We start from the raw sequence: 27,331 nt of genomic DNA on the forward strand, positions 1-27,331 counted from the left end.
CAAAACCCGATGCCTAAACAATGAACATTTTACTTCACACTTGCCCAATGGACAACGAGTACAAAGAGAGTGGCTGATGTACTCTCCCTCTACTGGTAATGTTTACTGCTTTGCATGCAAACTGTTTTCCCCAAAAACGCATTCTTTTGTGACAGGCTATTGTGATTGGAAACACTCAGAAAGATTTGGTGAACATGAGCGAAGTGCTGAGCACATAACCTGCATGCAAGCAGTCTTGAACCGCGCCAAAGGTGCCACAGTTGATGCAGACCTGTTCAAACAGTTTCAGGCAGAGAGCAGCTATTGGAGGCAGGTGTTACAAAGAGTTGTTGCAGTCATTAAATTCCTTGCAGAAAGGGGCCTTGCATTTAGGGGTAAAAATGAATCGTTAGGGTCTCCTCTCAATGGGAACTACCTTGGTATTCTGGAGGTCCTGGCTGAATTTGATCCCTTTCTAAAGGATCACATCAGAAAGTTTGGGCAGATGGGTCGAGGTAATACCTCATATCTGTCCTCCACCATTTGTGAGGAATTCATTGAATTGATGGGTGCAAAAACCAAACAGGCTATAGCAGATGAACTGCAAGCAAGCAAATACTACTCTATCATTGTGGATTCAACCCCAGATTTATCTCATGTGGACCAATTGACATTCATATTCCGTTTTGTTAGCAAAGAGGGCAGTGTTGTTGAACGCTTTGTGGGTTTTGAGCCCATTACTAGCCATACAGGTGAAAGTTTGGCTAACTGTGTCATGTCTGTGTTGGAAAATCTAGGGTTAGAGCTGTCAAATTGCAGGGGGCAGGCTTATGATAATGCCAGCAACATGTCAGGGAGGTATAATGGGTTGCAGGCTCACTTAAAGAAAAGCAACCCATTAATACACTATATTCCATGTGCAGCTCACTCTTTGAATTTGGTGGGAGTCAACAGCATTGACAGATGTGGAAATGAAGTCTCTAAGTATTTTGACTTGATTCAGTCTATTTACAACTTCACAACTGCATCCACACACCGATGGGACAGGGTATTTGGCAATTCCAACATAGATCTCACACTTAAAGCTTTATCCAACACGCGTTGGAGTTGCCGTGCAGAATCTACCAAAGCACTGTGGCAGAACTACAGTAAAATAAAAGCAGCACTACAGGTTATTTCCACTGATGACACAGAGAAACGAGACACACGAACTGAAGCTGACAGTCTAGTGCGGAAGCTGGATTCACTTGAGATGGCCTTCATGGCAGGCTTTTGGGACACTGTTCTGTCCAGATTTCAGGCCACAAGTCTGCAACTTCAAAAAGCAGACATGGACCTTGGTACAGCAGTTAGATTGCTGGAATCTCTGCGCACCTTTGTTCTCTCCCAAAGAGATCTATTTGATCATTTTGAGCAGAAAGCCTTAAACATGTTGGGTGGCACCCCATCTTACAGGGCTGAACGGACGAGGAAACGTAAAAAGTTTGCTGATGAATCAGCATCCCCAGATGTTGTGCTTGAGGGAAGGCAACTGTTTCAAATAGAGACATTTATTGCCTCTATTGATCAACTGAGTTCAAGCCTTAATCACCGTCTGGAGGCCTACAAACATCTGAACAATTTGTTCAGTGTCCTTTTCTCTTTGGATACAGAGTCCAATGCTTCAGTCCTTCACAAGGCCAAGATTCTCACTGAATCATACCCATCTGACCTCAATGAAAGTCTTGGACAGGAGCTTATACAGTTCAAATCTTTTATACAGCTCAACAACACTGATGAGGAGAGGACCCCTTCAGGACTGCTCAAAACAATAATACATTTTGGACTACAGCCTACGTTTCCTAATACATACATTGCGCTACAGATTTTTCTCACTCTACCGGTCAGTAACTGTGAGGGAGAACGCTCATTCTCTCTTTTGTCAAGAGTAAAAAATGAGCTGCGCACAAGAATGACTCAGAAAAGATTAAATGCGTTATCTCTAATGGCAATTGAGAGTGAGCTGACAAGAGAGTTGGACTTCAATGATGTGGTGGATGATTTTGCAAAATTGAAAGCACGAAAGAAACCCCTTGCTTAAAGGTGCACTGTGTAAGATTTTTAGGTTATTTCCAGAATTCACCCATTCACTAATGTTAGGCTACCTGTTTTCATGAATACTTACCACCACCATAAAATTCTAAGTATCCATTATGACTTGGAGAATTGCACTTTTGCCATTTCTGGGAAGTGTCACCTGGATTGTGAAGATAGGATTGACTTTAGGCAGAAGCTTGGTGCTTTCTCTGGCAAACTGAACCTCAAGCTTCATTCTCTGCAGCTTTGCATTCTTGTGCAGACTTTCATCCACAAGGAACTTTTCAACTTCCCCACTATCGTGAAGGGGCCATCAAAAGATTTCAGTGTGTCCAGCATGTCTAGTCTCTTACTCTCCTTTCTTTGAGCCATCTCTTGTTTCTCATCTGCCCTACTCTCGAATTTTGCCTTCATGAATTTACTCCAGTTGAGTTCAACCTCCCTTTTTGCTTGTGCTGCTGCCTTGAAACCTCTGAAGCTCCTGGCTCTTCTGTAAAATTATTGACCTATTGACTGCGTTCAGTGTGCCCAACTTCTTCAGTTTGTAGTCCACCTTGCCACATTGTCTCTCCATCCCAATGTTGTGCACAGGGGTGCCATCAATGTTACTAGCCTGTTCACTGACAGGGTCCATTGGGAAGGTCTCCTCATCCATCCTCTGCCTGGCCAGGACAGTCTTCAGATGGGGCAGCATGAGATCTGTCAGCTGCTTCACTTCATCCAAGTATTCGGCAGCCACGTCTGACACTGAGTTCAGGACATGTCCAGTGCCTGTCCAGCCACTATAGCATTCTTGGAAATGGGCTATCTTGACCTGCATGCAGCCCTTGTACCATGAACTGGCCTACACCTTTCTTTGTGGTGCTCTCCGATGCATGTTATCATTTTACCTTTCTCCTTCTCCTCAAGCTTAACCACAAATAGATACAGACTTTGAGCCTCAATTTGCTGCACAGCTGCCGTTATGCCAATGTGTTTTCCTAAGATATTATTTTATTTTTAATGATAGAAGGGAGGAAAAGGGGGCAAAAATCATGTCCGATTTAGTTTTTTGGGTGGGTTGGGGGGTTTATTTCATGATAGCTACCAACTTCCAATACATAATATCTCTCAAATGACCCAATGCACCATCACTGAAGTGGGCGTAATCATTTTCAAAAATGTTTATTTTTAGGCCATTTATCCCCTCCCCCTGTGTCTGTGTGAAACCTGTGCTTGTCAGTGTCTGTGTGGTATACCTAATAGTGTGTGTGCAGTATGTGCACTCTTCTGTACAGTACAGTGTGCATGTCTGTTCACAGTATACAGTATTTCTTGCATAGTGCGTGCGTGTGTGTGCGCCCACACGCGCGGGGGGTTGAGGGGCCAAGACCATGTCAGGCCCAGGGGGCCAAAATTTCTTAATCCGCCCCTGGGCGTATGTGTTCCTAAAGTGTCTCGGCAGGTCAGTCTGTATCGCGTATGTGTCCTTAAAGTGTTTTAGCAGATCAGTCTGTATGGCGTATGTGTCCCTAAAGTGTCTCGGCAGGTCAGTCTGTATCGCGTATGTGTCCCTAAAGTGTCTCGGCAGAGCAGTCTGTATGGCGTATGTGTCCTTAAAGTGTCTCGGCAGGTCAGTATGTATGGCGTATGTGTCCTTAAAGTGTCTCTGCAGGTCAGTCTGTATGGCGTATGTGTCACTAAAGTGTCTCGGCAGGTCAGTCTGTATGGCGTATGTGTCCCTAAAGTGTCTCGGCAGGTCAGTCTGTATGGCGTATGTGTCCCTAAAGTGTCTCGGCTGGTCAGTCTGTATGGCGTATGTGTCCCAAAAGTGTCTCGGCAGGTCAGTCTGTATGGCGTATGTGTCCTTAAAGTGTTTTGGCAGATCAGTCTGTATGGCGTATGTGTTCCTAAAGTGTCTCGGCAGGTCAGTCTGTATCGCGTATGTGTCCTTAAAGTGTCTCAGCAGATCAGTCTGTATGGCGTATGTGTTCCTAAAGTGTCTCGGCAGGTCAGTCTGTATGGCGTATGTGTCCCTAAAGTGTCTCGGCACGTCAGTCTGTATCGCGTATGTGTCCCTAAAGTGTCTCGGCAGGGCAGTCTGTATGGCGTATGTGTCCTTAAAGTGTCTCGGCAGGTCAGTCTGTATCGCGTATGTGTCCCTAAAGTGTCTCGGCAGGGCAGTCTGTATGGCCTATGTGTCCTTAAAGTGTCTCGGCAGGTCAGTCTGTATGGCGTATGTGTCCCTAAAATGTCTCGGCAGGGCAGTCTGTATGGAGTATGTGTCCTTAAAGTGTCTCGGCAGGTCAGTCTGTATGGCGTATGTGTCCTTAAAGTGTCTCGGCAGGTCAGTCTGTATGGCGTATGTGTCCCTAAAGTGTCTCGGCAGGTCAGTCTGTATCGCGTATGTGTCCCTAAAGTGTCTCGGCAGAGCAGTCTGTATGGCGTATGTGTCCTTAAAGTGTCTCGGCAGGTCAGTATGTATGGCGTATGTGTCCTTAAAGTGTCTCTGCAGGTCAGTCTGTATGGCGTATGTGTCACTAAAGTGTCTCGGCAGGTCAGTCTGTATGGCGTATGTGTCCCTAAAGTGTCTCGGCAGGTCAGTCTGTATGGCGTATGTGTCCCTAAAGTGTCTCGGCTGGTCAGTCTGTATGGCGTATGTGTCCCAAAAGTGTCTCGGCAGGTCAGTCTGTATGGCGTATGTGTCCTTAAAGTGTTTTGGCAGATCAGTCTGTATGGCGTATGTGTTCCTAAAGTGTCTCGGCAGGTCAGTCTGTATCGCGTATGTGTCCTTAAAGTGTCTCAGCAGATCAGTCTGTATGGCGTATGTGTTCCTAAAGTGTCTCGGCAGGTCAGTCTGTATGGCGTATGTGTCCCTAAAGTGTCTCGGCACGTCAGTCTGTATCGCGTATGTGTCCCTAAAGTGTCTCGGCAGGGCAGTCTGTATGGCGTATGTGTCCTTAAAGTGTCTCGGCAGGTCAGTCTGTATCGCGTATGTGTCCCTAAAGTGTCTCGGCAGGGCAGTCTGTATGGCCTATGTGTCCTTAAAGTGTCTCGGCAGGTCAGTCTGTATGGCGTATGTGTCCCTAAAATGTCTCGGCAGGGCAGTCTGTATGGAGTATGTGTCCTTAAAGTGTCTCGGCAGGTCAGTCTGTATGGCGTATGTGTCCTTAAAGTGTCTCGGCAGGTCAGTCTGTATGGCGTATGTGTCCCTAAAGTGTCTCGGCAGGTCAGTCTGTATGGCGTATGTGTCCCTAAAGTGTCTCGGCAGGTCAGTCTGTATGGCGTATGTATCCTTAAAGTTTTTAGACCAGGGACAGCATACTGAAAATCAGAAAACCAACTGAATAACCATTCATATATTTTTTTTTTTCTGTGTTGAAATATGTCTGTATGTGCTTTGTTTTTCTTTTCTTGATCTCAAACTGAGCCCCCCCCTCTCCCCCTTAGTTTGGGATTAGCTTTTTTCTCCTCCCCTTAGCACCCCATGTTTACCTTTTTTCCCCTACCTTTTTTACGGGGCGGCACACTTTGCCACCCATCAGTCTTCCTTTTCTGTCTACTGTATGTCTGCTCTTACACAGGTTGTATTGAAAACAAATTCCCTTATATTTGTAAGTACAATGATAATAAAGTTCCGTTGTCATATACAGTCGTGGTCAATAGTTTACATACACTTGTACAGAACATCCATCAATCAATCAAAGTTTACTTATATAGACCTAAATCACGAGTGTCTCAAAGGGCTGCACAAGCCACAACGACAGTAATGTCATGGCTGTCTTGAACAGTGTTGGGACTAACTAACTGTAACTGTAACGCCGTTAGTTTCGGCGGTAACTAGTAATCTAACGCGTTATTTTTTATATTCAGTAACTCAGTTACCGTTACTACATGATGCGTTACTGCGTTATTTTACGTTATTTTTTATGTAGTATCGGCTAGAAACAGAAGATCTGAGAGTGATTTATTGCAGCGCTGCGGTGTCGTCCTTCTGAATCTCTTGTGTCACAAGGAAGAGGCGCTGTGTGTGTGTCTAGCTGTGGGGAGGGACGAGGGGAGGGGTGTGCACGCAGCAGCATTCGTGAGGGAGGGGCGGAGACAGAGAGAGCGAGAGAGTTATGATAAACACGCATGCGTCGCCAGGCTCAGCTTTTTATCGCTAGATTTATCAGATTTAATTTATTATCTATAGCAGGGGTGTCAAAAGTGTGCCCCGGAGGCTATTTGCGGCCCACAGCTAATGTTTTAAAGGCCCACGGCACATTCTAAAAATACTATTGAAATAAACAAAAACATAACAAAAGTGTAATGTTATTATGAATTGTTGACCTATCCAAGGTTTGTCAGAGTTTGTTGGCGACGAACCCCAAGGTGCAGAGATGATGGCAGGCATTATGCGAGAAAACATGATTTAATTAAGACTCTGGCAAAAAAACAAACAAAAGGAAACAAACAAAAGGCGCGCACAAGGCAGAGAACAAACTAGGCTATAAACTAAAATAGCACAAAGGCTAACTGCCGACAAGAAACAAAAACACTTACTGTGACACGAAGGAACTAGGACTAGAGCGGAGTGAACAAAAGTAGACAAAGCTACCACGAAGTATAGTGACAGGTAGTAGTGACATTGACAGGTAGACACTACAATGACAATGATCACCAGTGACTGGAGGGCAGGAAAGGTTTAAATAGCAGCTGGCTGACTGGCACCAGGTGTGGCCAGGTGCCAATCAGCCACAGCTGAGGGGACAAAACACTCAGGGAGATAATCAGGAAATGAAGACAAAATAAAAGCACTGACAGGAAACTAAGACAAACGCAGAGGAAAAACTAAACATAGCCAAACTGTCAGGGACAAGCCTGACAGTAGCCCCCCTTCCCATAACGGATGCTAGATGTTCTAGCAAATCCCCCCGCCCCCAACAAAAACAGTCCAAAGTCACGGGAGGGTGGAGGGAGGACAAGGAGGTGGGCCGCCAGGCCATGTGTCCCCGCAACCAGCGGGGAAGAGTCATGTGGCGACAGCGAGTTGAACGCCGCCGCAATTGTCGAGGCGGCTCGACCGCCGGCGTGGGAGGGCCCACCGGGAAGGATGGTGGCGGCGCCCTCTGCTGGCCACCCGGGAAGGGTGGTGGCGGCGCCCTCTGCTGGCCACCCGGGAAGGGTGGTGGCGGCGCCCTCTGCTGGCCACCCGGAGAGGGTGGTGGCGGCGCCCTCCGCTGGCCACCCGGAGAGGGTGGTGGCGGCGCCCTCCGCTGGCCACCCGGAGAGGGTGGTGGCGGCGCCCTCTGCTGGCCACCCGGCGAGGGTGGTGGCGGCGCCCTCCGCTGGCCACCCGGCGAGGGTGGTGGCGGTGCTTTCTGCTGGCCACCCGGCGAGGGTGGTGGCGGCGGCGCCCTCTGCTGGCCACCCGGAGAGGGTGGTGGCGGCGCCCTCTGCTGGCCACCCGGAGAGGGTGGTGGCGGAGACCCCTGCTGGCCACCCGGAGAGGGTGGCGAGACCCCTGCTGGTCCACCGGAGAGGGTGGCGGAGACCCCTGCTGGTCCACCGGAGAGGGTGGCGGAGACCCCTGCTGGTCCACCGGAGAGGGTGATGGCGCCGTTGGTTGCAGACCCACCCGAGATGATGGTGGCGCCGTTGGTTGCAGACCCACCGGAGGTGATGGTGGCGCCGTTGGTTGCAGACCCACCGGAGATGATGGTGGCGTCTGCCGGCCCACCGGAGAGCATGGGGGCGTCTGCCGGCCCACCGGAGAGGATGGCGCCGTCTGTTGCAGACCCCTTGGAGATGATGGCTCCATCTCTTGCAGACCCACTGGAGTGAGGAGTAGCTGTGCCTCCCCAGCTGCACAGCTACTCATAGCCCCCCCCCCCCCCCCCCCCCCCCCCCCCAAGGGACAGATCCCAGACGTCCCCAGATAGGCCCACAGACGACAGGGGTGGGTGGGAGAGGGCTTGAAAAGCGGCCGAAGTTCTCTTCAAATTAGCCATTAATTTCAAAGCTTTGTTAAGCCTCTCCGCCATGGACATCTCTGCGAGGTTCGAATTTGACTGGATTATTATGTCAGAGTTTTTTGGTGACGAACCCCAAGATGCAGAGATGATGGCAGGCATTGAACGAGAAAACATGATTTAATTAAGACTTTGGCAAAAAAACAAACAAAAGGGAACAAACACAAGGTGCGCACAAGGCGGAGAACAAACTAGGCTATAAACTAAAATAGCACAAAGGCTAACTGCCGACAAGAAACAAAAACACTTACTGTGACACGAAGGAACTAGGACTAGAGCGGAGTGAACAAAAGTAGACAGAGCTACCACGAAGTATAGTGACAGGTAGTAGTGACATTGACAGGTAGACACTACAATGACAATGATCCACTAGTGACTGGAGGGCAGGACAGGTTTAAATAGCAGCTGGCTGACTGGCACCAGGTGTGGCCAGGTGCCAATCAGCCACAGCTGAGGGGACAAAACACTCAGGGAGATAATCAGGAAATGAAGACAAAATAAAAGCACTGACAGGAAACTAAGACAAACGCAGAGGAGAAACTAAAACATTAGGCAAACTGTCAGGGACAAGCCTGACAAGGTTCATCAAATAGTCCACTTTGAAAAATATTTTTGGTGGAAGAATTTGCATATTTTGTGTGTTTGCCATTAAAAACATAGTTTTGTTTGACAAACAAGGGTGGAAAACAAACAAACAAAAAAACAACTAAAACATTTTTAAATGAGGGATAGATCTGAAGTTGATGTAGACTCCAGAGATTTAAGCGTTAAATATAAAATGTATGTATGCCCTGGCACACCATTATCATCATTTCATGATCGAAGCAAAACACTTTTTACACTTTTATACTGAAATAAATACACCTACAACTTATTAAATAAAAACATAGAAAAATCAAAGTTCAGATCCAGGAAGGAAAGAAGAAAGTGAATGAATGTTTAGAACTGAATACATTTACATCCATCCATCCATCCATCTTCTTCCGCTTATCCGAGGTCGGGTCGCGGGGCAGCAGCCTAAGCAGGGAAGCCCAGACTTCCCTCTCCCCAGCCACTTCGTCCAGCTCCTCCCGGGGGATCCCGAGGCGTTCCCAGGCCAGCCGGGAGAGATAGTCTTCCCAACGTGTCCTGGGTCTTCCTGCTAAACACCTTTCTGCTTTTACATTTACATATGTATACAAATTTATTATTTTTTTAAATTAATTAAGTAACGTTTATGACAACCTTTTTCCAAAACACAATATAGAATGTGAGATATAACAGGATAATGCATACATTTATCTTTTTTTTTCAAAATGCTTACAAAAAAGTGGGGCCCCAAAAATGTACTGTGGGACCCCATTTTTATGACTTGATGGGTCCTTGGGACCCCATTTTGAAAATTCCTAGCGCCAACACTGCTGTCAACAGAGGAGAAAAAATGCTGTATTTAAATAAATATATTATTTATAAAGCAAGTTCGAGTATCATTGGCAAATTTTCACCTATTCCCAGCCTTGGCGTGCTGCCCGCCTTGGCACGCATATATGTGTCCTCTTTTTGGGATTTCAGAATATGGTCAGCCTAGATATTATCACTACTTTTCTTTTGTCGAGCACAAAGAAAAGAACATTTTAGTTAAATGTAAGTTGTGTCAATTCAAATCTGCTGAAACAGCTACAAAAGCAACATGCTTTGACGAAGCTAGTAAAGAGAGACACACTTCACCTCCTAAGCAACAGCTGCTGGATTTTAACGAGGCACTGCTAGCAAGGACAACATTGATAGAGCCATTGCAGCGTATGTGCTAGAAGACATGCAGGCTATTTATACAGTGAAGTCACCCGCTTTCAGGCAGCAAATGGCACAAAAACATTTTCCAAGCTCCTGGACACAGTGGACAGTGAGTACATAAACATGGAAAGCGAGCTAAAGAAGACACTCCAAACTCTGCCTCTGCTCATCATTCAGCACTGAAGGTACACACACTCTGTCAATTCTCTTATATACTCTTTCATTCTAGACTTCTAGAGTGTTTGATTATCACATCACTCTAAATGTATAGACTATAAAGTTCACAAACATAAAGAGGGATCCTAGTGGGCCAGGCCAATCTTTCCTTATCTTTAAACTAAAACTGGGGAAATGCGTTGAGTGTTCTGGGCTTCAGACATGATTTTATTTCAGAATTCCTTAAAAGAAAAAACGCCTGGTTAGGCTTTGTGTATTAGTACAAGAGGTTAGTTCCAAAATATAAAGGAATTGTGCATTTTGTGATAAAAGCATGAAATTTGGTACACTTATAGCCAAAGGCATTCTCAAAAGATTTGGATGTGGAGCCATCATGAATTTTCAACATGGCGCCCATGGCAGCCATTTTTCAAAATGTCCGCCAGCAACAACTGTTTTCTTATGAATGATGGATTTAATATGATATTTCAGACTTATTTACCATTCATACTACTTGGTAAATGTCTTTTGGATAGTGGAACATTTTCATTGAAAATTCAAAATGGCCACCAACTGGTTAGATATGGATGATTCCTATGTTTAATTATACATTTATCTTGATGCAGAATTTGAATTGGGAACTTTGGAATTTCAAAGAATCTTCTTTCTATCTCAAAATACTCATGTTAAGCAAGGGAAACCTAGGGTCTATCACAGGAAAGACTAGTCACACTCGCCTTCACAGACACAAAGGTCTGTGCACTGTAAGTGGGATTTTTTGCACTTACACTGCCCAACACAACCCTTCTTGCATTTGCATGAGACAAGTTCATAACTTGACTGGCCTGCATCTGGTAGTCATGTCCAGAAGGGTTCATAGTCCCCCTCAGGTGACTTTGACCAGCCCCATTCGCACGGTGAAGGTAGTTCTGGTGTTGACACCAGGACTGTACCCCACACGTGCCCTCCTTGGTATACAGCTCTCTTAACATGCTCTTCTAGGGCAGCCTTGGTAGGCGGGATTGTTTGCACATTGGGCCTCTTTGCAAATAACTTCCTCCTTGCCGTATTGAATTCTGTACATGTGCTGGTTCGGTCATAGACTAAGATAACAAACCTCTCAATTGTGGCCATTATCTCCTGTGGTATGTCATCTAGGGCTGAAGACACTTTCAACAGGGCATGTGTAAGTTCTGGAAGCACAGACCATACAGCCCATCCAGTCTTTTTCCCATGGCCAACAAAGCTTGACACAGTGTCACAACCCGTCAATGCATGGAACACTGGTAGTGCACATGCTTTCTCGGGCCCGAGCCCGGCTGCAATTTCATGGGCTGCCAAATATTGAAAATTCTTACCAGTACCGAAAGCCAACCAAAGCTCATCCTCTGGTTGTAAAGTCTGAGCCACTGCCACAGCCAGCACCACAACATCAGTATCAACTGTTTGAATCATAATTTTGTGGTGGCCGTTTCTTGCTGCATGGGCTACGTGCAATAACATGCGACTATCCGCTTCCTCATGCGTGCAAGGAGCAATCGATGTCCTATCTGGGAGAGGTGGTTTGCTAAGGACTTCCATGTCACTTGTGATGACTAGCTGTTTATCCTCCTGCACAAACCATCTGAGCAGAGCCTCCGAGAGAAAGGCAAACAACTCAGTCTTATTGCTGTCAACTCTAAGAAAGTTTTGCCAGTTCCTGGGAATGGCTGCATCACCTACCACACGTCTCTGAATTCCAGTGCCTCGCTTTGCTCTCGTAGCAGCTTTCAGAGAGTGAGACAAGTAGTGGTCCCACACCAGATCAAGCCTGGACACAGTTTCAAACTTTCTGGTCAGATATTTATCCATTTCTGAGTTAGAAGGAAGCTTCTGGCCAATTGTATCCATCCATCCATTTTCTACCGCTTATTCCCTTCGGGGTCGCGGGGGGCGCTGGAGCCTATCTCAGCTACAATCGGGCGGGAGGCGAGGTACACCCTGGACAAGTCGCCACCTCATCACAGGGCTCTGGCCAATTGTAAAGTTCCAAATTTGAATTCTGCACAAAGAAAAGGAAATTAAAAATAATACTGGTTTGACACCGAGATCACCCATATCAGACAGTCATAAAAGTGATGGCTGCAATCTTGAAGATGTCAGCCATCTTGAATATTTAATGACACATTTAGATTATCCAAAAGACATTTACCAAGTACTATGTATGGTAAATAAGTCTGAAACATCATATTATATCCATCATTCATAAGCGAACAGTTGTTACTGACAGCCATTTTGAAAGATGGCTGCCATGGGCGCCATTTTGAAAATTCATGATGGCTCCACATCCAAATCTTTTGAGAATGCCTTTGGCTATAAGTGTAACAAATTTCATGCTTTTATCACAAAATGCACGATCGTTCTGGTTACCAGCTGCACTATATGTAAAGTTAAAGTACTTCCTTGGTTTACAGCTATGTTGCTATTATGCTGTTTGTTACTTATGTATGTTATGTTGCAGCTATTTAAAATAGTTTTGTCAATTTGTTCTGGCCTGAAATAATTTGGCCCTTTGAAACATATCTTTGTCTTTGTGTGTTGTATGTAGACCACATTGCTTAGCGGAGTTCAGTGATGCAAATGCATGTCAAGTTGATCAACAGATTGTATTATTCTCCACTGCAATAACAGTACTAAAATGAAGGCTAAAAGGGCATTAATGGGAGCTTTAAAAAAAGAAGAAGAAAAAAAGAAGTAACTAAATAGTTACTTTTCACAGTAACGCATTACTTTTTGGTGTAAGTAACTGAGTTAGTAACTGAGTTACTTTTGAAATAAAGTAACTAGTAACTGTAAGTAGTTACTGTTTTTCAGTAACTAACCCAACACTGGTCTTGAGTTTCCAATAATTTCTACAACTCTTATTTTTTTGTGATAGAGTGATTGGAGCACATACTTGTTGGTCACAAAAACATTCATGAAGTTTGGTTCTTTTATGAATTTATTATGGGTCTACTGAAAATGTGACCAAATCTGCTGGGTCAAAAGTATACATACAGCAATGTTAATATTTGGTTACATGTCCCTTGGCAAGTTTCACTGCAATAAGGCGCTTTTGGTAGCCATCCACAAGCTTCTGGCAAGCTTCTGTTTGAATTGTTGACCACTCCTCTTGACAAGGGTTCAGTTCAGTTCAGTTCAGTTAAATGTGTTGGTTTTCTGACATGGACTTGTTTCTTCAGCATTGTCCACACGTTTAAGTCAGGACTTTGGGAAGGCCATTCTAAAACCTTAATTCTAGCCTGATTTAGCCATTCCTTTACCACTTTTGACGTATGTTTGGGGTCATTGTCCTGTTGGAAGACCCAACTGCGCCCAAGACCCAACCTCCTGGCTGATGATTTTAGGTTGTCCTGAAGAATTTGGAGGTAATCCTCCTTTTTCATTTTCCCATTTACTCTCTGTAAAGCACCAGTTTCATTGGCAGAAAAACAGGCCCAGAGCATAATACTACCACCACCATGCTAGGACGGTAGGAATGGTGTTCCTGGGATTAAAGGCCTCACCTTTTCTCCTCCAAACATATTGCTGGGTATTGTGGCCAAACAGCTCAATTTTTGTTTCATCTGACATCACATCAATCAAGCAATCAATCAATGTTTATTTATATAGCCCTAAATCACAAGTGTCTCAAAGGGCTGTACAAGCCACGACATCCTCGGCACAGAGCCCACATACGGGCAAGGAAAACTCACCCCAGTGGGACGTCAATGTGAATGACTATGAGAAACCTTGGAGAGGACCGCATATGTGGGTAACCCTCCCCCCCCCCCCCCCTCTAGGGACCTTCTGTAGGCCTTAACAACAAAGAGCCATCGCCTAAACCAGGGGTGCTCACACTTTTTCTGCAGGCGAGCTACTTTTCAATTGATCAAATCGCGGGGATCTGCCTCATTTATATATATTATTTATATTTACTTATTTATGAAATATATGTTTTTGTTAACAAGTTAAAGGTGTTTAATGATAATGCAAGCATGTTTAACACATAGTTCAATCAATCAATCAATAGTTAATATTGTTAATAATTTAAAGGTGTTTAATGATAATACAAGAATGTTTAATACATATAGTTAATATTGTTAACAAGTTAAAGGTGTTTAAAGATAATGCAAGCATGTTTAACACATATAGTTAATATTGTTAACAAGTTAAAGGTGTTTAAAGATAATACAAGCATGTTTAACACATAGTTAATATTGTTAACACGTTAAAGGTGTTTAAAGGCCTACTGAAATGACATTTTTTTATTCAAACGGGGATAGCAGATCTATTCTGTGTCATACTTGATCATTTTGCGATATTGCCATATTTCTGCTGAAAGGATTTAGTATAGAACAACGACGATAAAGATCGCAACTTTTGGTATCTGATTAAAAAAGGCTTGCCCCTACCGGAAGTAGCGTGACGTAGTCAATTGAACATATACGCAAAGTTCCCTATTGTTTACAATGATGGCCGCATGAAGTGAGAGAGATTCGGACAGAGAAAGCGACAATTTCCCCATTAATTTGAGCGAGGATGAAGAAAGATTTGTGGATGAGTAAAGTGCAAGTGAAGGACTAGTGGGGAGTGGATGCGATTCAGATAGGGAAGATGCTGTGAGAGCCGGGGGTGACCTGATATTCAGCTGGGAATGACTACAACAGTAAATAAACACAAGACATATATATATACTCTATTAGCCACAACACAACCAGGCTTATATTTAATATGCCACAAATTAATCCCGCATAAAAACACCTGCGTGTTTGTTATGCTAGCTCCTAGCTACTAGCTCGAGCTAGTTATAGCTCGAGCGGGTAATATGGACGGGATCCCGTCCATATAAACCGCCAATACAATTCAAACACCTGCACAACACACACACTCACTCAGCCCAAAGAACCGTTCACCTAACCCAAGGTCCATAAAGCTTATATATTTAATCAAAGTTACGTACATGACACGCGCGTGTCATGTACGGAACTTTTGATTGCTTGCCAGTACGTGCGCACGTACTGGCAAGCAATCAAATGTTTGGAAGCGCGCGAGTGGGACCTGATATTCAGCTGGGAATGACTACAACAGTAAATAAACACAAGACATATATATACTCTATTATCCACAACACAACCAGGCTTATATTTAATATGCCACAAATTAATCCTAATGCTAGCTCCTAGCTCCTAGCTCCTAGCTACTAGCTCGAGCTAGTTATAGCAAGCGATCAAATGTTTGGAAGCGCAGCTGTGTACTCACGGTATCGCAACTGTGTATCCAAATCAAAGTCCTCCTGGTAAGAGCCTCTGTTGTCCGAGTTCTTCGATCTTGACTGCATCTTTCGGGAATGTAAACAAAGAAACGCCGGCTGTGTACGTGTTGCTGCTGACTTCCCTCGAAAAATAGACGCTTCGCACCGACAACTTTCTTCTTTGCTTGCTCAGCTTCTTTCTCCATAATGCAATGAACAAATTGCAACAGATTCACCAACACAGATGTCCAGAATACTGTGGAATAATGACATGAAAACAGAGCTATTTCGTATTGGCTTCAATGGTGTCCGAATACTTCCGTTTCAATGATTGACGTCACGCGCATACGTCATCCTCAGAGGCGTTTCGAACCGGAAGTTTAGCTGGAAATTTTAAATTGCACTTTATAAGTTAAACCGGCCGTATTGGCATGTGTTGCAATGTTAACATTTCATCATTGATATATAAACTATCAGACTGCGTGGTCGGTAGTAGTGGCTTTCAGTAGGCCTTTAAAGATAATGCAAGCATGTTTAACACATATAGATTCATTTATTTCATGAAGACAAGAATATAAGTTGGTGTATTACCTGATTCTGATGACTTGCTTTGATAGGAATCAGACAGTGGTGCTGATAACGTCCGCATTTTCAAATGGAGGAGAAAAAAAGTCCTCCTTTCTGTCCAATACCACATGAAAGTAGTTGGTTTTTGGCATCTTATTTGTCCAGCTTCCGTACTCCTTTGTATACAGTGCACACTTTACAAGAAATACATTGGCGGCAAACTCCGTAGCTTGCTAGCTTGTGCACGCCAACTTTCTGAGACTATTATTTTGTTAGTGCAGGCAGGATGAAGCAGCGCTTTTATTGTGCAACTGTGCAGTCGGTCTTTGGAGTTTTGACAACAGGTACGGCGCCAGAGTCTGTTGAAATAAAAAGTGTTTCTCGCCTTCCTGTCGGTAATTTTTTCTTAATAATGAGCTGGCAGTAGCCAGCGTCATCTCAGAAGACCCTCGGGTGCCGTGAATGTCAATCAAGTGACGAAAGTGACGTCATAGTGAAGATTTATGATCGCTCATTTTTAGGACTATTTTTTTAATGCCTGGCTGGCGATCGACTGACACACTCTCCGTGATCGACCGGTAGCTCGCGATCGACGTAATGAGCACCCCTGGCCTAAACTAAAGTCTTAACAAGCTGCTCCACTTCGTTCTGCCTCTGTCAGTACGTCTCTGCAGCACCCAGCATTGTCCCACCCACAGAACCATCTGATTGGTTACACGCAGAGCGGTAACAGCCAATCAGCAGTGGGTATTCAGAGCGCATGTAACAGCCAATCAGCAGTGCTTATTCAGAGCGCATGTAACAGCCAATCAGCAGTGCTTATTCAGAGCGCATGTAACAGCCAATCAGCAGTGCGTATTCAGAGCGCATGGAGTCAGTGCTCACGGCACAGGCAGAGAGGAGAGACGGTGTAGTAAGCAGAAAGGTGTTTAGCAGGTAAGCATAATGCAGCGGACTCTCCCCAAATTATAATAAACACTTCCAAGTCAACTACTAGTAACATCACTATGAGCCCGTTGACGTTCTAGAAACATAAGCGGCAGCTCAGCTCGCTCGCAGTCCTTGAGGTGAAGGCTAATTAGCTTTTAGCGTAATGTTAGCTCACTGTGCGGTGTGTGTGTGTGTGTGTGTGTGGGTGTGTGTGTGTGTGTGTGTGTGTTTGTGTGTGTGTGTGTGTGCGTGTGTGTTACGGACAGCAAAGCCCTGTCTGTCTGAGAGAAAGACAAGCATTATTGACCTACAGTTAACAACTAAGTTATTTCACTTGACCTTTTTCTGTGTTGATTGAGCTGTGTTGAAGCAGCAAAAAAGAACATTATGTTAAATGAAGAGTTTCCTGAAGCTGTCTCTGATAGTTGATATAATAATGTAACTGCATCATAAAGCCAACATGAACTCCATGGTGTTCAGGGATTAATAGTATCTCCTATTGCTATTGTACTATTTTTTCAGCTATAGTTACATTAATCATTAGTAATGTAGCAGCCTAGTTTTTAAATGGCAGGGTCCCTGCTATCACATGTTGATAAAAATATAACATTTACATAATAAAAATCAACTACAGGCTTCCCAAATGCTGTAATAAATTAAGCATGATGAGTTGAGCATATGTCAGCATATGGCCCCACTTTTAACTCTTTTTTTCAAACGCTTATTGCAAACGCTTACTTACAGTAAGTCATTAATTTGACTTTGTAAGTCATTATTTTGACTTATTAAGTCATTATTTTGTCATTATTTTGACTTGGTAAATTACTAAGTCATAATAATGACGAACTTAGTATCTCAGGTAACTAGGACTGTTTTGTTTTTACTTTACGTAAAAAATATAGAGATATACTGTATATCGTATATCACCATTCAGAAAATGGAGCAGAAAACACAACCAAAAGTTGTAGGCTTCTTCACGCGACGAAGCCGGCCTACTTCACCGCAGTCTGTAGTCTATTGCCCCCCAGGCTTTGGTGGCAGCGACGAGGTGGGGACATGATGGCGACAGGCCGAGTTACACTGATCCTTACACCCACCCACCCCCTTCCCCGGTCCCCTCCCCCTGGAGAGTCACCACCTTAACTAACACATTTTCTGGGGGAAACACTGATATGTATATATATACATGTAATATATATCTATGTAATATATATACATATATACACACATATACAGTATATATATATATATATATATATATATATATATATATATATATATATATATATATATATATATATATATATATATATATGTATATATATACACAAAGTATATGATATCTGTTTTTTGCATTTTTTTTTAACAAAATAAATATATATCAAAAAGGCTCCCACATGCTTTGACTTTCAGTAGGCGGCCCTTGTTATAAGAATCTCAATTTCTGCTTTTTCTCATTACATTACGTCTTTTTGCTCTTGTTTCTTGCATTTTCTTGCTATTGTTTTTTCTTACTATTGAAATTACACACAGTTTTTTATACTTAATTTTTACACACTAATTTTTTTTTTTGCACAAAATCTTTACACACTGAATTGTTTACACTGAATGTTTTTCACACTGATTTTTTACACATAATCTTTTTGCACTGAATTTTTTTTGCGCTGTATTTGAACATTTAAAACAGTATTTTAACAAACTGTAATTTTAGGCACCCAAATTTTGCGAACATATTTTTATTTAATGAAATTGTCAGCTTAATTTGAAGGGGGGAAACATGTTCATACATAACAAATGTAGTATGCAAGCAAAGAGGACAATAAATCTCTAGCTGCATTTTCCCACACAATGGTACGGACCGAGGGTCACAGAACGCTCACACGTTAATCAAAATCAATTGTGCTGTGAAAGGACATTTTTATTAAGTCATTATTGTTTGACAGCCATATCATGAATATAAATATAAATCAATTTGTAAAAAAAATATGTGAAAGAACTATACTGAATGCTACATCTGCTGTGCTTGTCTCCATGACAACACAGCTAAACACCACAGCCTCCATCTTATCTCCACATCCTGAACAGGGGGAGCATACATGTCATCTCATATCCAAATACTAAGTGTGTGTGTTAGCCCAGGTCCAGCGCTCATAAGTGAATGTTGGAGCATCACAGCGGGCATCGAACGCTGACGGAGGAAAAGGTATGTGGAGTCACACATCAGCCGCCCCTGGCTGTAGACACATCTCATAAACACACACATCTGCTCTGGCCCCCGACACACACACAGGGCTGTAATTGCTGTTCAGTGGGATGTGGAGGGCCCCACTGGGGGTTTGGAGTAAATTCTTGAGGCCAAATTGGTAATTATTTACCACAAAAGTGTGAGGCTGAATGTAGTTAATTACAGACGGCTAATTGTCCCCAGTCTGTACTGCATGAGCGCCGTATTCTGGACTAATGATATGGAATAGAAGAGACCAGTTGTGTGTGTGTGTGTGTGTGTGTGTGTGTGTGTGTGTGTGTGTGTGTGTGTGTGTGTGTGTGTGTGTGTGTGTGTGTGTGTGTGTGTGTGTGTGTGTGTGTGTGTGTGTGTTTAATTTTAGGACTTATAGTTGTGGTGTCCAAAGTGTGGCTTTGGGGCCAATTTTTTAATTTTTGTTGGCCCCTGGCATAATGTAAAAAGAAGAAATTCATTATTACTTAATATTACTTAATTACTCCATACTTGCCAACCCTCCCGTTTTTAGCGGGAGAATCCCGATATTCAGCGCCTCGCCCGACAACCTCCCGACAGAGAATTTCTCCCGACAAACTCCCGGTATTCAGCCGGAGCTGGAGGCCACACCCCAAAAAAAAAAAGTCTGCCGCAGCTGCGATTGGACCTGACCAGCCTCCGGGTACAAGTACTGGAGTACCAATTGCTTGCCAGGGAAGATCTTCCCCAGGAAGCAAGGATTGACCGGTTTTGGGCCATGCTAGGGAGAGATGGAAGATTCCACACTCTCGTGCATTTGATGAAAGCACTTTTGTGCGTGCCACACAGCAATGCATCATCAGAGAGGGTGTTCAGCATGGTTAGAAAAATAGTGACAGAGAATAGAAAGAGGATGGACAATTCAACCCTTAACAAAGAATTGTACTTTCAAGTACAACAATGAGTAGATGAGTGTTGTGTGTATATGTGTAAATAAATGAACACTAAAATTCAAGTATTTCTTTTATTTATATATATAATAAAATAAATAATAAATATATATATGTATATATATATATATATATATATATATATATATATATATATATATATATATATATATATATATATATATATATATATATATATATATATATATATATATATATATATATATGAAATACTTGAGTTGGTGAATTCTAGCTGTAAATATACTCTCCTCTTAACCACGCCCCTAGCCCCCCCCCCCCCCCCCCCCCCGCCCCAACCACCCACCCCCCACCTCCCGATATTGGAGGTCTCAAGGTTGGCAAGTATGAATTACTCAATAATATCTATAACTACTGTTTTTACCGGTCTATAACTTTTGGAAGAAAATAATACTTTTCCATTTATTAGCCGCACCGGACCTTAAGCCGCAGATACTGTATATACGTTGTGAAATTAGTTATTTACACAGAAATATTTGGTAAATGTTTATTTACATACCTTAAATGTTTCCAAACGGTGTCTGTAACACGGCAGTAAAACGGCTGATCAAACAAAACAGAAGTCATCGTCATGCACCCACTAGCTGCGCGAGCTAGCTCTCCAATCAGCTAAACAGACTCAACTTCACTGTGACGTTTTGGTGAATTTACTGAGGAATTTGTGAAACTAAAACAATACAAAAAGAATGCCATTGTCAGTTAACAATACTAACACAGACACTCGTAAACGTGTTAACATATTAGCTAATGCTAACGAAGTTAGCTTCATTACATTACAAATGTGCATTGAAACACTCCTACAGACATCACACATGGGTAGTAAGAATTGTTTTAGTTATATTGTAAAACTTACAAACATTGCTCGGAGTGATGAATGAAGAATCCTTTTGAGCAGAAACGCTATGAAAGGCTTTACTTCCAGTTCAAGCCATTAAAGCAGGATGTACATTTTCAACCCAAAGCACCTGCAGTGAGCGAACTCGTTCCAAAGATGGCGCCATAACACAAACAATAACACACCATTACAGCATCTCTGTTTGGGTTTAATGAAACCTATTAAACACAAAAAAAACCATAATGGCCGCAAACAAATCCATAAATTAGTCGCACCCCTTTATTAGCCGCAGGGAAAAAGTAGCGATTTATGGTCCGGAATTTACCGTACTAGTTTGCTATGTCACCTACAGTACAACGAGGATTTTTTGAGATAGCATGGCACACAGGTTTACAATATTTGGGGCCCCTGCTGCTCATTTTTTAGCCGCCTATGGCATGTTCTAAAAATACCAATAAAAAAGTGTGTACAAATATGTATGAAAACACTCTTATAGACAACACACATGGGACGCTTTAGTAAGTAAGAATTGTTTTAGTTAGTACCAACACAGACACTCCTAAACTTGTTAGCATATTAGCTAATGCTAACAACACTAGCATCATTACATTGCGATAGCACGTACAAATATGCATGAAAACACTCTTACAGACATCACACATGGGATGCTTTAGCATAGCATTGCGCAGAGGTTTACAAAGTGTAGCCCCGGGGCCATTTGGGGCCCCTGCTGCTAATTTTTTAGCGGCCTGTGGCATGTTCTAAAAATACCAATTAAAAAAAGTGTGTACAAATACGCATGAAAACACTCCTACAGACATCACACATGGGACAGTTTAGTAAGTAAGAATTGTTTTAGTTATATTGTAAAACTTACCAACGTTGCTCGGAGTGATGAATGAAGACTCCATACGAGTAGAGACGCTATGGACGGCTGAAAGAAATCACTACCGCTAAATGGAAGGACACTTCCAGTGAGCGAACACGTCCATAAGATGGCACCACAGCACAAACAATAACTAATTTTTTTGGTGTATTTGTTTCTTTTTTTACCTATTTTTATTTTGGCTGTTATCAGACAAAAATCCAATAATTAACCACACCATTTTAAAAGCTGCAGGTTTCAAAGTGTAAAAAAAAAAGTAGCGGCTTATAGTCCGGAATTTACAGTACCAACATAGACACTCCTCAACGTGTTAGCATATTAGCTAATGCTAACGACACTAGCTTCTTTACATAACGATAGCACGTACAAATATGCATGAAAACACTCTTACAGACATCACACATGGGACGGTTTAGTAAGTAAGAATTGTTTTAGTTATATTGTAAAACTTACAAACGTTGCTTTTTAGTGATGAATGAAGAATCCATACGAGTAGAAACGTTATGAACGGCTGAAATATCAACGCAAATCACTACCCGTAAATGGTAGGACACCATAGCACAAACAATAAAACATTTTTGAAATGTATTTGGGGTTTTTACCTGTTTTTATTTTGAGTTGAGTTGAGTTGAGTTTGAGTTTATTTCAAACATGCAAGCATACAACATGATACATCACAATTTCCAGTTTCTCTTTTCAACATGGTCGAAAAGGAGTAGGAAGAAGCAGAGCTTATTTAATCCTACCCCTTTTCTTTACATAACAGTTGCTAAAACTTTTTGTTCACTTCCTGTTCACAATTTATTCACAATATACTCCATACGTAATCACAATAAAAATAAATAAATATATAATAGTAATAATTAAATAATAATAATTGGTGAAGTAAGTCATATTTCATATGATGAGATAAGTAAGATTACTTTGAGAATGAATGAATGAATGAATGGATGGATGAAATAAATTGAGAATGTTTGTCATGGTTCTTGTTCATTGCACTTTGTAAACACTTTAAGTTTGAAGAGTTTCTTGAAGTGGATCATATTAGTACATTGTTTGATTGCTTTGCTTAATCCATTCCATAATTTTATTCCACATACTGATATACTGAAGGTCTTAAGTGTTGTACGTGCATACAAATGTTTTAAATTACGTTTTTCTGTAAGATTATATTTCTCCTCTTTTTTTGAGAAGAATTGTTGTATATTCTTGGGTAGCAGGTTATAGTTTGCTTTGTGTATAATTTTAGCTGTTTGCAAATTCACTATGTCATGGAATTTCAGTATTTTTGATTCAATAAATAAAGGGTTTGCATGTTCTCTATATCCAACATTATGTATTATTCTAACTGATCGTTTTTGTAACACCGTTAGTGAATGAAGTGTACTTTTGTAGTTATTTCCCCATATTTCTACACAGTAGCTCAGATATGGTAACACTAGCGAGCAATAGAGAATATGAAGTGATTTTTGGTCTAGAACGTGTTTTGCTTTGTTCATTATTGATGTGTTTCTCGCTATTTTATGTTGTATATTTTTTACATGAGATTTCCAGTTCAATTTATCATCAATCATTATACCTAGAAATTTGGTTTCATTTACTCTTTCAGTTTCTACTCCGTCTATTTGTATTTGTGTTTGACTTTCTCTTCTACTGTTACCAAATAGCATTATCTTAGTTTTACTGAGATTCAACGATAGTCTGTTTTTGTCAAACCATCTTTTTAATTTGTTAATTTCTTCTGTTATTATTTGTATTAGCTTCTGTGTGCTCTCTCCTGAGCAAAACGCTGTTGTATCATCCGCAAATAATACTAACTTTAAATCTTTTGTAACTTTACAAATGTCATTTATATAGAGATTGAATAATTTAGGTCCTAGTATTGATCCCTGAGGTACACCACAGGATATATTTAGCGTTGTAGATGTGTGTTCGCCTAGCTTCACGTATTGTTTCCTGTTTGTTAGATAACTTCTTATCCATTTTAAGACTAACCCTCTGATGCCGAATCGTTCTAGTTTTTTGATTAAAATATTGTGATTAATTGTGTCAAATGCTTTGGTTAGATCCATAAACACTGCTGCCGCACATTTTTTACTATCTATTGCATTGGTAATTTCCTCTGTTATTTCAATTAAAGCCATTGAAGTTGAGACATTAGCTCTGTATCCATACTGGTTCTCTTCGAGTATTTTATTTTTGTTTGTGAAACTCTCTAATCTGTTATTGAACAGTTTTTCAATGATTTTAGAAAATTGTGGAAGTAAAGAAATAGGTCTATAATTTGTAAATTGGTGTTTGTCTCCAGTCTTATGAATTGGTGCAACTTTAGCTATTTTCATTTTGTTTGAAAATGTACCTGTTTGAAATGATAGGTTACTAATATACATTAATGGTCCTGAGATCTTTTTAATAACCTTTTTTATCGTTTCCATATCAATTCCGTTACAATCAGTTGAAGTCTTAGATTTACATTGTTTCACAATTATAACTATTTCCTCCTGTGTCACATTACTGAGGAACATGGAGTTGGGATTTCGCTCTATGGTATAGTTACAGTCCTCAATTGAAACTGGGTCTGGAATCCTTTCTTCCAATTTAGGTCAAATATTTACAAAGTAATTATTAAAGCTTTCAACTACTTCCTTTATGTTGTCATTATTTTTATTTCCGTCTAAAAAGTATTGGGGGTAATCTCTCTTAGTGCCATTTTTAATAATGCTATTGAGGATGCCCCATGTTGCTCTCATATTATTTTTGTTCCTGTCCAATAATTCACTGAAATATTCTTTTCTACATGATCGTAGTATGTTTGTTAACTTGTTTTTATACATTTTGTACTTAATTTCTGCCTCTGTAGTTCTTTGTGCTATACATTTTCTATATAGTGTATTCTTCTTCTTCCAAGCATTGTTTAATCCTTTTGTCATCCATGGTTGATTATTCTTTCTCTGATTTCTACTGAGTTGTTTCCATGGACAACGTTTGTCATAAAGTATTATGAACTTGTTTAAGAAATGTTCATATGCTTCATCAACCTCTTTTTCATTGTACACATTGTCCCAATTTTGCTTTTGTAGCTCAATTTTGAAAGCAGTCATCCTCTTCTCTGTGCACAGTCTTCGAAATGTCCTTTTTTCTTCCATGTTCTTCTTGTAGTTTTTCCATCATATATTGTAAAAACTGGCAGATGATCACTAACGTCGGTTATAAGTAGACCACTTGTAGTGTTATTATCAAAATCATTGGTAAAAATATTATCAATAAGCGTGGCACAGTGTCTTGTAATTATGCTTTGCTTTGTGATTTTAGGATATAAACTGATGCTGTACATTGTATCAATGAAGTCATCAATAGACTTTTGCTTGTTAGGGTTCAATAAGTCAATATTAAAGTCACCACATAAGAAAATTATTTTTTGACCATTATCCATGTAAGTTGCCTTGATCCATTCTTCAAATGTTTCTGTGCTTGACTTAGGTGATCTATATATACAACTAATGAATATGTTTTTACTTTTTTCCTGACATATTTCAATGGTTGTACATTCTAAGATATTATCTATAGCAAATGACTTGTTTTTTACCACTTTGTAGTTCAGGTTCTTCATCACGTACACAGCTACTCCTCCTCCATTTTTGTTGGTTCTGTTGATGTAGTTTAGTTCATATCCTTCCAGATCAAAATCTATTTCTTTTTTATCATCAAACCATGTTTCTGTGACAGTGATCACTTTGAAGGGTTCGTTGATGTGTTCCAAAAAGTTCTTAATGTTGTTGTAGTTTGCATACAAGCTTCTGCTATTAAAATGAATAATTGACCATTTGTTATCACATTTAATGTTGCTATTATATTGCTCATCTGTATAATAAAAACAATTATTACTGATGTGGGAGAAAAAATGTATATCTGGATCTATATCATTTTCCAAATCCTGGTTTTTGTGATCTTTGTTGCAGAAGTTTTTTAGTTCCATATTTTCTTGTTCAACAATTTTTGATGTTGCTTCAATAATCTCTATAAGTGTAGGTGGATGCAATCCTGAATCTAGGTCTTCTTGTTTAGTCGTCACTTGGAACATAGTAGTATTGGTGTTGAATTTAGGTGCTTGTTTTCTGTCAAAGTCCATTATCATCATTGTTGTGGAAGCTGTGTAAACTTTAAAATTTGTCCAGGTCCTTGATGTCATGGACAACAAGTACTCTTGCTTCTGGACCTCCATTCAGCTTGATGTAGATTTTACAATTGGCGCTCCAAGTTCCCTGGAATGTTCCCTGCTTTCTCAAATCGTGTGCTTTCTTGGCGATTCCAGCATTACGTTTTGTGAGATGCTCATTCATGTACACATTTGTTCCCTTCAGCAATTTCCTTTGATTTCAGAAAGTTGACTCCATTTCATCTGGTTCACCTTCATTATTCACAGCTTTTGCATAGGATCTTGGTTTAATTCGGTGCCCTGTCACGATGATATCATTCATTCGTTTATCCTGATCCATTCCATCTATGATATTCCACAGCATGTAGTTGTCTTCTAGAAGGGTCTTCATTTGTTGGCGCATATCTTCTTGATGGGTCTTCATTTGTTGGCAAATATCCGCGGCTTCATTTTTTCTGGTGTTGTTCTGAGTTTGCAAACTTTCTATATTTTGCTGCAGACTTTTCACATCTTGTTTGTGTTCTGTTGTTGCTTTTCTCAGATCTTTTTTCATTTCTTTCATTTCTTCTTTCATTTCTTTCATATCTACTTTCCATCCACCCATCATTTCTTTCCATCCCCCCATTATTTCTTTCCATTCTTCTTTCATTTCTTCTTTAAATTCATGGAGTATTTTTTGTAGTACCCCTTCTTGATTCCCATCACGTCCTGTGTCCAGTCTGAAATCTTGTTCCCTGTTGTGTCCTGTGTCAGCTGACACCGAACGTTTAGGGATTTCAATCTTTCCTTTAACTTTTGGCATCGCGGCAGGTCGATGACGTCAGTGCCTCTTGCGTCTTAAACGGCAGTTGCTTTAGCGACTTGCGGCACTTTTAACTTGTTTGTTTCAACAATTTCGTACCTTGCGCCATTCAGAGATCAATTTAAGGTGTCAGCCTGTCAACTTATATCACTCTGCGACGTTAGAAGCACTTTAAAACAGCTGTAAACTCGCCGTAGCTTTTGGTTGCCAGGCAACCGCTTTGAATTGCGGTAAGGCGCCGATGGCTTGAGGCTAACGGCTCTTCCAACTTGCCTTATTTCAGCGTATCAGTGCCTCTCAACTGACCAAAATCAGGTCGAAGATGCCAGGTGACTCTCCTGTGGCTATGACCGCAAATCAGTGGTCAAAATCTTCAGACTTAACAAAAACTCCGGTAGCAGAAGCGAAGCCTTTTTCTTTGCGTCCTTTCTCATTTACAGGAAGTTATCACACACAATCCATAAATTAGCTGCACCATTTTAAAAGCCGCAGGTTTCAAAGGGTAAAAAAAAATAGCAGCTTATATTCCGTACTTTACAGTACTAACACAGACACTCGTAAACGTGTTAGCATATTAGCTAACGACGCTAGCTTGATTACTTTACGATAGCACGTACAAATATGCATGAAAGCACTCCTACAGACATCACACATGGGACACTTTAAAAAATAAGAATTGTTTTAGTTATATTGTAAAACTTACAAACATTGCTCGGATTG

At 41.3% G+C, this 27,331-nt stretch overlaps 1 protein-coding gene across 2 annotated transcripts in view; it reads left to right on the forward strand.

Moving 5' to 3' along the window:
• The window catches only part of cacng3b (calcium channel, voltage-dependent, gamma subunit 3b), a 144,968-nt gene that overhangs the window by 116,098 nt on the left and 1,539 nt on the right, over window positions 1-27,331 (forward strand). The gene's annotated exons all lie outside the window — the stretch shown is intronic.

Source organism: Entelurus aequoreus, linkage group LG06 (assembly GCF_033978785.1).
Source record: "Entelurus aequoreus isolate RoL-2023_Sb linkage group LG06, RoL_Eaeq_v1.1, whole genome shotgun sequence".
NCBI lineage: Eukaryota > Metazoa > Chordata > Actinopteri > Syngnathiformes > Syngnathidae > Entelurus > Entelurus aequoreus.